This window comes from Alexandromys fortis, unplaced genomic scaffold, assembly GCF_014885135.2.
Source record: "Alexandromys fortis isolate MF-2015 unplaced genomic scaffold, M_Fortis_MF-2015_v1.1 scaffold_60, whole genome shotgun sequence".
NCBI lineage: Eukaryota > Metazoa > Chordata > Mammalia > Rodentia > Cricetidae > Alexandromys > Alexandromys fortis.
This window is the reverse complement of record NW_026067946.1, coordinates 9,317,533-9,327,719: the sequence shown is the minus strand read 5'-3', so window position 1 is coordinate 9,327,719 and position 10,187 is coordinate 9,317,533. Positions and strand designations below refer to the sequence as shown.

The window sequence follows — 10,187 nt, the reverse complement described above, 5'->3', positions numbered from 1 at the left end:
TCTCTCTCTCTCTCTCTCTCTCTCTCTCTCTCTCTCTCTCTCTCTCTCTATCTATCTATCTCTCTCTCTCTCCCACACACACACACACACACACACACATCCCTGCACACAATGAAGAAATCAATTGTACTTTACTATCAATAAAACGTTGTGTTTTCTTTGAATTCAACAGAAACTAATTCTTAGTTTTGACACTTTGAAACAGACAAATGATCTCAGGACTTACCCTGCAGTATAAATTGTGAACAGTCAATTGAGATAGATTCTCAGGAGTCATTAAAAGCATTGCTGATTTTAATCTTCTCATCCTCCCTATCTGAGATAGATGTTTAGGATTTGATCTTATTCAGATGGGCCTATGTGGGAGCAGAGTGCTACAGCTTTCAGGAATCAAAGTGCATATCACCTCATGATCTAACTTTGAAAACACTTGGACACAGTGACTTTTTCATCTATCAGCATCGGTACCATAACTGCACCACTTCAAAGCACAGACAAAAATTACAAATCCAACATAACATCCCCCGTTGATTTTAATTGTATTGTAAATGCTCAGGAATACCTTTGCTGCTTAGACTATGATGTTCACAGGATACTGACCGAGAGTTACATACAGTAAAATCTAGATTCGATGAGTTTGTATACTCCAATGGGTAATTTAATGATTCTGGTAGTGAGTCCATTATTATTGTCACTAGAAGCAGTTTCCTCTGTGATTTAAGTTCTACATCACCTTATGAATCAAAGATGAAATAGAACAGGGGAGAAGGTACTTATTGTAGTTTCTGTTGCTGAAAGAAAATTGACTAAAAGTAATTTAGGAGAAGGAGGGAGCTATTTCAGCTTACAGGATATGGCACATCATTGAACGAGTCAGGGCAAACACTAAAGCAGAAACATGGAGGAATTCTGCTTGCTGGCTCACAGACTCACATAGGCCGGGATCACTTGCCCAGGGAATGGTGCTGCCCACAGTGGGCTGAGCCTTCCTACATCAATGAACAATTAAGACAATTCCCTACCAACATGGCCACAGGTCAATCTGACCTGGGAAATCTCTCTACTGAGCTTGTCTTCCCTTCATCTCTAGACTATATCAAGTTGATAGTTAAAACAAACTAGTGCAGCATCTTTTGTGTTCATCACTGAATGAGTATTCTCCTAGCATAGCTTAGTAAATCAAAGAGTTAAATCAAACTATAACAATGGCAGGGAAAACATCAATATTCATAATTTCAATTCTTCTTTAGATATACTATTACCTGATTCAGCTAAGCTATTTATTTGGTTTCTAACTCTTCTTCACTCACTGACTGAAGAGGAAATTGGCAGCTAATATAGATATAGATTCTGAGGACATTGGTCACGTTAATGAATATGGTGTACTTTATCAAGGCTCATCATGATGACTGGAGGAACATTTAGAACCTCTTATTCTACAATACTGTCAGAGCAACAGCCAATTTGTGGGTGGCTTTTGGTCTTTTGGTAAGTCCTTGGTTTAACCGCAGTCCAGTCCTATGAAATATCATTACCACAATTTATAGCACTTGGCTATGCCAGATGCAGCTGAATCATTCATGTGACTACTCTGGATCATGCTATGTGGGTCCTTTAATGGCCATCATCTGTCATACTCCGGTGTCTAATACAAATTTTACAGCTGCACATAAACCAGGGGTTACAGAGTAGACTTTGTCGAGTTTTGAAGTAGCTGAGAAACTGATAAAGTCCTGAAGCAGTGAGAAAAGAAGATGTAATTATGATCCAGCCTCCTGCATACTGCCAATCATCTTGGGATGCTTCTGGAGGTGGAGTTATGACCCTGCGCCTTGCATTTTTCTATTGTCTTAGGATGCTTCCCCTCAGTATAGTGGGCTGGCTTGTCCCTGTTCTTCCTCCCTTTCATTCCCCACTGCTAAAGACAGGCATGAATGCCACCTTGTCCACGAAGCAGAAAACAATCTAGGTAGCAAAACATTGGCTTGAGTGACAGCCACTAACAGTGCCTGTCCGTATTATGCCCATGGTGCAATGCTCCTCCTTTGCAGGAAAGAGGCCACTGATTCTGTGTTTTACTGATGTTTGGCACAGCCATCCCTACAAGGGAACTCTATCCCCTACAATTCAGCTCATCTAGATTATTCAGGGGGAACACAAATGAAAACCCAGGGTCACCTTCAGAAACATATGATCATCGCTCTCACACTGCCAGCTCCAGGATAGCAAGTGCTTACAGACATTAATCAAATTCCCTTCAGCTGGCTCAAACGAAGTATATGTTTCTGCCTTGTATAATTCTTATTTTTGTTCTTTCTGCTTTACTCTCAGTTCATGCCTACCCTCACCATTCCTCACTTACAGCCTCACAGTCTTTGTTATCTATATGATTCTCCCTGTATTCCTCGCTAAATTATGGTTCTTGCTGCAGCTTAAATTTCCCTTATGACACTTCTTTTTGAGGATACAAATGATACCATCCTTGAATGATCCTGGCACACTACACTTGTGCTGATGCCCCTCAGTCTTCTGTCAAGACCATTACCCTCAGGTGTTTGAAATCTCCATTTCCTTCCAGAGGCTCTTGCTCTCCGCCATTGCCTACTACCTCTTCTCTGTTGAGCATGGGAGGACAGCAATGAAGCTGTGTCCTGCCCTTAGGTAGCTACATCAGGCCAGTGTTCCTCTGCAGCTCATTGCCTTGTGTGCCCTAGGATCATCATCCTCTGCTCAGGTTTTGAGCAGAGAAAAGGAAAACACTTCTCCTTTGATCCTGTTATCTTGATTACCAAGGACTGACTGGGTCAGAGGGTTTGCAAAGAATGGGTTCAATTTCCTGAAAGCACTTATACTCTTCCTTTTATGACCCTCTGGGCTTTGTGTAGAAACATGGCATAAAGTGTCTTTTTAAAAAATTTATTTCAATGTTAAGTGTGTGTGTGTGTGTGGAGGGGGGTACCTCCGAAAGCTAGAAGAGGGTGTCAGATCTAAACTCCAGTCCTTTCAAGAGAAGTGTGTGCTCTTAACCACTGAGCCCTCTCTTCAACTGCAAATAAATTTCAGTATAAGCTACAGTGTTAATGTCACATTTAGAATACTCCCAGACTAGGGAGTAGCTGATGTGTCAAACTTATGTCCTAGATCAGTCAGTTACTGGCATGAGTTTTGTCTTAAGGTACTTCTTGCCAACAAATCTTATCATTCACAACAACAACAACACACATATAGGCACACAGAGACACAGACACAGACACACACACACACACACACTGTGTCCTCACATCTCTCAAAGCTGAATTCTGTGACCTTCCTGCTATGTAGAGCTTGGCATTCAGAGGTGTTGGGATGGATGCTGTGATCCTATACAAACTTCTTTTTGCTTCATTTCCTTGTCCCATTAAAGGCTCCACTGCAGGTGACAGTTTAATGTGTAGCTTAGTCCTCATATTATTCTTCTCACACCACCAAGCCTCTGCCAAAGTGTCCCCCTTTCCCGACGGAGACTGCTCTCAATCCATTTGACATGTTCCCAGTTAACCACTGGAGTGCAGTACAAAATCCACTTTGCAAAAGGTTTGTCAGCTGCTGCAGAAGCCTCCTCCTTTGGCTCCCAGGGGCACTGGAAGGTGTGGTACTCTTCCCCAAAGTGATAATTATGTCCAAATAGTATTTTTCTCATTGAACTGGATTTCCCTGCCAAATGGGATGGTCTTGGCATACACGATTTTATATTTCAGTTGAATTTGGAGAATATTAACTGGTGGTCAATGCTTATTAGGTGGATGGCAATGTGGGTGAAAAATGACTATAGACACATCCTTGTTTACAAAGCAAGCCCACTTACTCATCATCATGAATAAGGTGAATACTACATCTCCTGACACCCTTCTGCCTTCTATGCCCTCATGGCATCACTGGTCGAGGCGCTATTGAGATCATGGGAAACTTAAAGACTCTGTTTCGATGTTTGGAGTAGTTCAACTTCAAGCTTCCACCAAACCATAAGCATGACAAAATTTTGAGGCATGAGGAACAACCAAAGATATGCTTGGAAGAAAAGAAAATAAGTTACTCAAGGATGAATTTAAGAGCAATGAATAACTAGAGGAGTCCACAGTTATATGTAAAATGATTAGTAAATGAGTTAGGAGTAGAAGCCTTGGGAAGGCACCAGAAAGTAGATGCTCAATGACAGAACTGAGTCAGTGTGTGAAATCTATGCTTTCCCCACCTCCATGAAGAACAGGCAGTGTGACTCAGGGTCAAGGCTCACAAGCAGGGAGACAGCCACGTGAGGCTATGGTGTCATTGGTATTGATAGATATCAATAAACAAAACCTAAGCAAATGTAGAGTCTACTGATATAAAATCTGTGGTATCAGGGCATTGTGATAAAATGCATTGTTATGCTCTAAGCAGAATATGCTATGAACATTTAGAGTATCAATTATAATATAAATTTAATCTACTTAAGAGAAACATTTTCAAGTGCCCCGAGTACATTTGAAATTACCGATTACATAAAAACAGTAATTAATTTTCCTTTTTAAAAAGTGGCCAAGTAGTTGAGAATGACAGTACATGTTTAGAAGCATAGCACCTCAAAGATGAGACAGGAAGGTCAAGAATTAAAGGTCATCCTTTGTCACATAGCAAATTCAAGGACAGACTGACAAATAGGAAACCCTTTCTCAAAAAGAAATCAATAGAAATGAGTAGATAAAGTTTGCTCCTTCTAAACCTTACCAGTTTAGAGTTTATTAACTTACTTTAACTCGTTTGCACATATTTATTAGTGCGTGAACACAACCATTTTACTGCATGTGTATGGAGGTACATGACCATTTGCAGGAGTCGGTTTTCTTCTTCCACGTGTGGGTCCCAGAGATTGAACTCAGATCATCGGGTTTGGTTGTAAGCATCTTTTCCCACTGAGACATCTCACTGGACCTAACATATCTTGAATTATAAATGGATCTATAAGAAACAGGAATAGATTTCTTGAAAAATGATAATTTTCCCTTTAATGCAGAATCGTCTTCTAGTACCCATTGGTAAATTCAGACTATTTTTAATATATATACATCATGTATATTATATGACTGTAGGTATATTTTGAGCAACTGCTCAACTTTAAGACTAGCTGAGGTTGTATGTAAAAGAACTAAGTAAGTTTAGGTTGCCCTTGAAGTTGCTAAAACCGTGATGAAAATTTTTAATGTTTGTGAAAAACAACAATAACATGAAAAGTAAAAGCAAAAAGTTCCATAAAGGAAAGAGACAAGTTTGGGCTACTGGGGAATAGAAAAGAAATGAAGATTTTGCCGATGCATTTCATTTATTTATTCTTGGAATTCTAAAATTTAACTTTACAATCCAGGTAGTATAAAAAGACAAAACACTCTCTATCCTCAATGTTTATAATCAGGAGTATGACTGGGTAGAAAAGACCGCAGATGTAACAGGGACAGAATGACCATGCAGAATATTGATGTGTCTCTGTCTATTCTCTGGAGAGTCTGAAGAGATAGCCATTTGTTGAACAGAAGCGATGTCTCTTCCACCATCCCTGACTCCCACAAGGCACACAAGACAAGAGAAAAAAAAAGAAGCAAGGAGGATTTTGGGAATTATTAGCTTATAAGACTGACAGGGCAAGGTGTGGGTAGTGATCGTTGAGCCACCTGTCCTACATCTCTGATCAAACCTGACCAAAGCAACTTACATAAGGAAAGTGTACTTTGGCTCAGTTCTGAGGTACAATCTGGCATGACCACAGTGGCTTGACCACACTGGTCACCACATCTTTCTTTTTTTTTCTAATAAATGTTTTATGACTTTATAAATAATACCATTCCAAATTTCCACTTCCTCCCCTCCTCTCACTTCCCCCCGGCTCCCCCACTCACCCTCCCTGCTCCAGTCCTAAGAGAGGGCACGGTACCCTGTGGGAAGTCCAAGGCCCTACTCCCTCCATCCAGGCTTAGGAAGGTATGCATCCAAATAGAATAGGATCCCAAAAAGCCAGTACATGGAGTAGAGACAAATCCCAATGCCATTATCATTGGCTTCTCAGTCAGCCTTCATTGTCAGCCACATTCAGAGGGTCTTGTTTGATCCCATGCTCATATAGTCCCAGTCCAGCTGGATTTGGTGAGCTCCCATTAGCTCAGGCACACTTTCTCAGTGGGTGGACCAACCCCTCCCGGTCCTGACTTCCTTGTTCATATTCTCCCTCCTTCTGCTCTTCAACTGGACCTTGGGAGTTCAGTCCAGTGCTCCGATGTGGGTCTCTGTCTCTACCTCCATCGGTATCTGGGTGAAGGTTCTATGGTGATATTCAAGATAGTCATCAGTCTCACTACCGGACAAGGCCAGTTCAGGCACCTTCTCCTCCACTGCCCAAGGTCCTAGCAGGGGACATCCCCGTGGACACCTGGGAACCCCTTCAGAGCCAAACCTCTTCCCAACCCCACAATACCTCCCTTAATTGAGATATCTTCTTCTTTGCTCCCATATCTGTCCTTCCTCCATCTCAACCATCTCACCCCCCAAGCTCTCCCCAACCATCCCCTTCTCTGTTCTCTCTCCCCCTCTCCCCTTCACCCCACCCCACCCCCACCCCCATGCTCCCAACTTTTGCCTGGCAATCTTGTCTGCTTCCAGTTTCCAGGAGGATCTATATATGTTTTTCTTTGGACTCACCTTATTACTTAGCTTCTCTAGGATGGCGAACTACAGCCCCAAGGTCCTTTGTTTATGGCTAGAATCCACTAATAAGTGAATACATACCATATTCATATTTTGGGGTCTGGGCTATCTCACTCAGGATAGTGTTTTCTATTTCCATCCATTTGCGTGTAAAATTCAAGATATCATTGTTTTTTTACCGTTGAGTAGTACTCTAATGTGTAGATGTGCCACACTTTCTTTATCCTTTCTTCCATTAAGGGGCATCTAGGTTGATTCCAGGTTCTGACTATTAAAAATAAATAGTGCTGCTATGATCAGCTTGTTTTCTTGTCTTTATTTGGCCCATAACCCTAACCCATGGAGTATTGTTCACCTTAGTTACCATAATCTAGATAATCCCTCGTGTCCAGAGGCTGGTCTCCTAGGTTACTCCAGATTCTACCAATCTGCCAAGAAATGTCATCATCACAGGTTAGCTGGCAGGCAAAACTGGCAATAGGCTATAGAATCACTTAACTGGCATGATAGAGAGTACACAGTTCCTTCTGGGTTTTTACTGGAGCAATTTGAGAAAGTTGAAATCTCGTCAGACTCTTAGGCCTTGCCCAGCTACTTCACAGTTCACAGTCATCTGGATCACCACATTCCTTTGCACCACAGCTGCCTAAGTTGCCCCTCGTGTACCTGCTATGAACTTAGGGGACTGAGGACACCGTCTGAGAAACAAACGTTGGCAAGGAATGCTAGTTTTAGTTGCTTTGGTACATTGGGTCATACATGCACAGGTTCCGCACACCCATTCTTTTCTATATTTCCCTCAGAATATTCAGGGTTTTTTTTTTCTATTTTCCCTAGTATTTATCCAAAATATCGAAGAGGAAGGAATATTCTCATCAGTAGGTTCACCTAATTCCTCCTTGGGGAAATTCCATTTCTTCCTCCAGGCTGGACTTACATAACACCTCATCTCTTACCCAAAGGAAGACAGGTCTTGTTAACCTTTGTGGATGCCATAAAAGTCATTTTTAGTTGGCAAAATATAGTGATTCGTGTTTTCTAAGGTTTATAATCTGATAGAAGTAATGTTGATATGACTAGGAATACAAGGGGCACCTTAAGGAGTAGTTGCTGTTTGTTTTCAACCAAGGATGAAGAAATGAAAGGAGGGATGGGGATGAGGATAAACATGAAGCGTGGGAAGAAAATTTGGCAAACCTGCTACTGAAGGATAATAACAATGAGAGAACCGAAAGAGTTCAAAGCAGATAAAGATTGAGGTGAACACAGATGAGATCTTTTTATCCATCTGTTTGTCTGTGTCTGGATTATGCTTTGCATTTCATTCTGAGATATGTTGTCTCTGTTGAAGGTGATCACCAACCAATATTCCCTTTTCAAAAGGATACCTTGTAGAAGTGGCAAACACAGACACCCTCCGCTCCCTGAGCAGTCTGTTTCGCACAAGCAAAGTCTGTTTGGCTGGCCTTGGATGTAAAAGGGGACTTGATGTCATAGGGGCTGGCTTCTAATATTTTCCATGTGGGGGATATTGAAATCACAGTCACCAATGGATATGTTTATTTATTTCTGCAGATGACATTTGTTTATAAAATTGGTATTTACCCAAAACTAAAGATTGCCTGGCAAACAACTGTTGATTTCATGTAATTTTTCAAATTGATAAATACAAGTGCTTGTAAATTTAATGGTTTAAGGAAAAGAACAATTTAAAATTTATAATCTAATCTATCACCTTTAAACTCAAGAAATTATTTTGATGTGGGATTCTAACAATTTAAAATTTATAATCTAATCTGTCACCTTTAAACTCAAAAATTTTTTTAAACTCAAGAAATTATTTTGATGTGGGATTCCCCTCTGTATACTGTGAATACCATTGGCTAATAAAGAAACTGTCTTGGGTCTGTTCAGGGAATAGAGGTAGGAGGGGAAAACTAAACTGAATTCTGGGAGAAAGAAGGAGGAGTTAGAGTGAAGCTATGGAGCTGCTTCTAGAGACAGATGCACTGAAACTTTGCTGGTAGGCCATGACCTTGTGGTGATGCACACATTAATGGAGGTGGGTTAAATTAAGATGAAAGAGTGAGCCAATAAGAAGCTAGAGCTAATGAGCCAAGCAGTGATTTAAATAATATAGTTTCTGTGTGATTATTTCAGTTCTGGGTGTCCAGGAATCAACAAGCAGCCTTCTTACATTATTTCTCCCTACATAAAGAGTCTTCATGCACACAAGTCATGCATGTACATTCAGGCAGGGCCCTACTTGTGATGGCATCAAGTCTACAGAACAGACACTGAGCACAGACAGGGGCTTCCTCCAAAAGCTCATTCTCCTACCCATTTTTTTTTTTTAAAAAGAAGACCCTAATCTTAATAATAGTCATGAAGGTGACTATCTTAGATTCCTAATCTATGTCATTCTTCTTGTCCTGTAGACAGGTTGTCACCAAGGAACTCAACTTTTCCTTAAGTGTGATGTGGATTCTTTTCTTTCCACTTTCAAATCTATTGCCATATTTAAAGTTCTTATTACTTGACACCTTAATTAGAAAATAATATACTACCTTTGATTCAGTCTTCTTACAACCTGTGATAATTAATTAGCATTTTATCATTTCCTTCTTTGCTTAATGGAAATCAGAAAATGGAGAGTTATTTAATATAGCCAGATTGAGAAGAGGGGCAAAGAGATCTGGAACTTCCACCCCCACCAAGTCCATCTTAGGGTTTTGAAGTAAGCTTAAGGGCCAAGGATATGTATATGCAAGCAGTCCTCGTGAAGGTTTGGCTCTACCCTCTATTGTCCCATCCTTATGTGGGCTTTTAGTCTCATTCCTAAAATGTGCTCTGAGAAGTTGTCTGAACTGAGTAAAATTTTTTTCTGAGAGTTGGTCTTTTCTTATGCCAGCATGAGATGCCTGGGGAAATTCCCATTTCCTTGGGTTCTGTTGTTTCAATATTCTGATAATCAAATTGAAAGATACAAGTGTCTCTTTATAATATCTTCATTTCTGCCAGACCTGTCATAATTCTCCACTTGTTTTACTATCTCAATCGTAAAGTAGAAGAAGTGTATGTCTGTAACAATACAGTGAACAGAATGTAAGTAGGAACCAAGGCTAGAATAACACATTTAATTAGTGCAGGACAGGCATGTGTAAGAACAATTTTTCACAACCGATGGGCATTTTTAGTTACTTTTGGAAGGGTTAGCATGAATAACGAGTAACCTTTATCCTGTCAGTTTAGGACAGGATCTCTTCATGAAGCCTAAGCTAGTTTCAAATTTATGATCCTCCTGTCTCAACTTTCTACGTGCTGGGGTTACAGGCAAGCACTACCTACCATGTTCAACATGAATTTAGTGCAGTTGTGACAACTCCCCCCACCCCCAGTCTCTGAACAATGTTCTTTAAAGATATCACTGATTAACCAGCTGGTTGGTTCCTTTCCATTGTTCCATGATGCTAGGG

At 40.6% G+C, this 10,187-nt stretch overlaps 1 long non-coding RNA gene across 2 annotated transcripts in view; it reads right to left on the bottom strand.

Annotated features, from left to right (window-relative positions):
* LOC126505985 (uncharacterized) overlaps nucleotides 1-10,187 on the bottom strand; it is a 57,397-nt gene that overhangs the window by 22,754 nt on the left and 24,456 nt on the right. The window contains exon 4 of one of the 2 annotated variants that reach the window (XR_007593051.1): nucleotides 4,677-4,977. The exons of the other annotated variant lie outside the window; for it this stretch is intronic. This is a non-coding gene — a long non-coding RNA (uncharacterized lncRNA). Of the gene's footprint in view, nucleotides 1-4,676; nucleotides 4,978-10,187 lie in introns of those variants that run through there. 2 annotated transcript variants of the gene reach the window in all.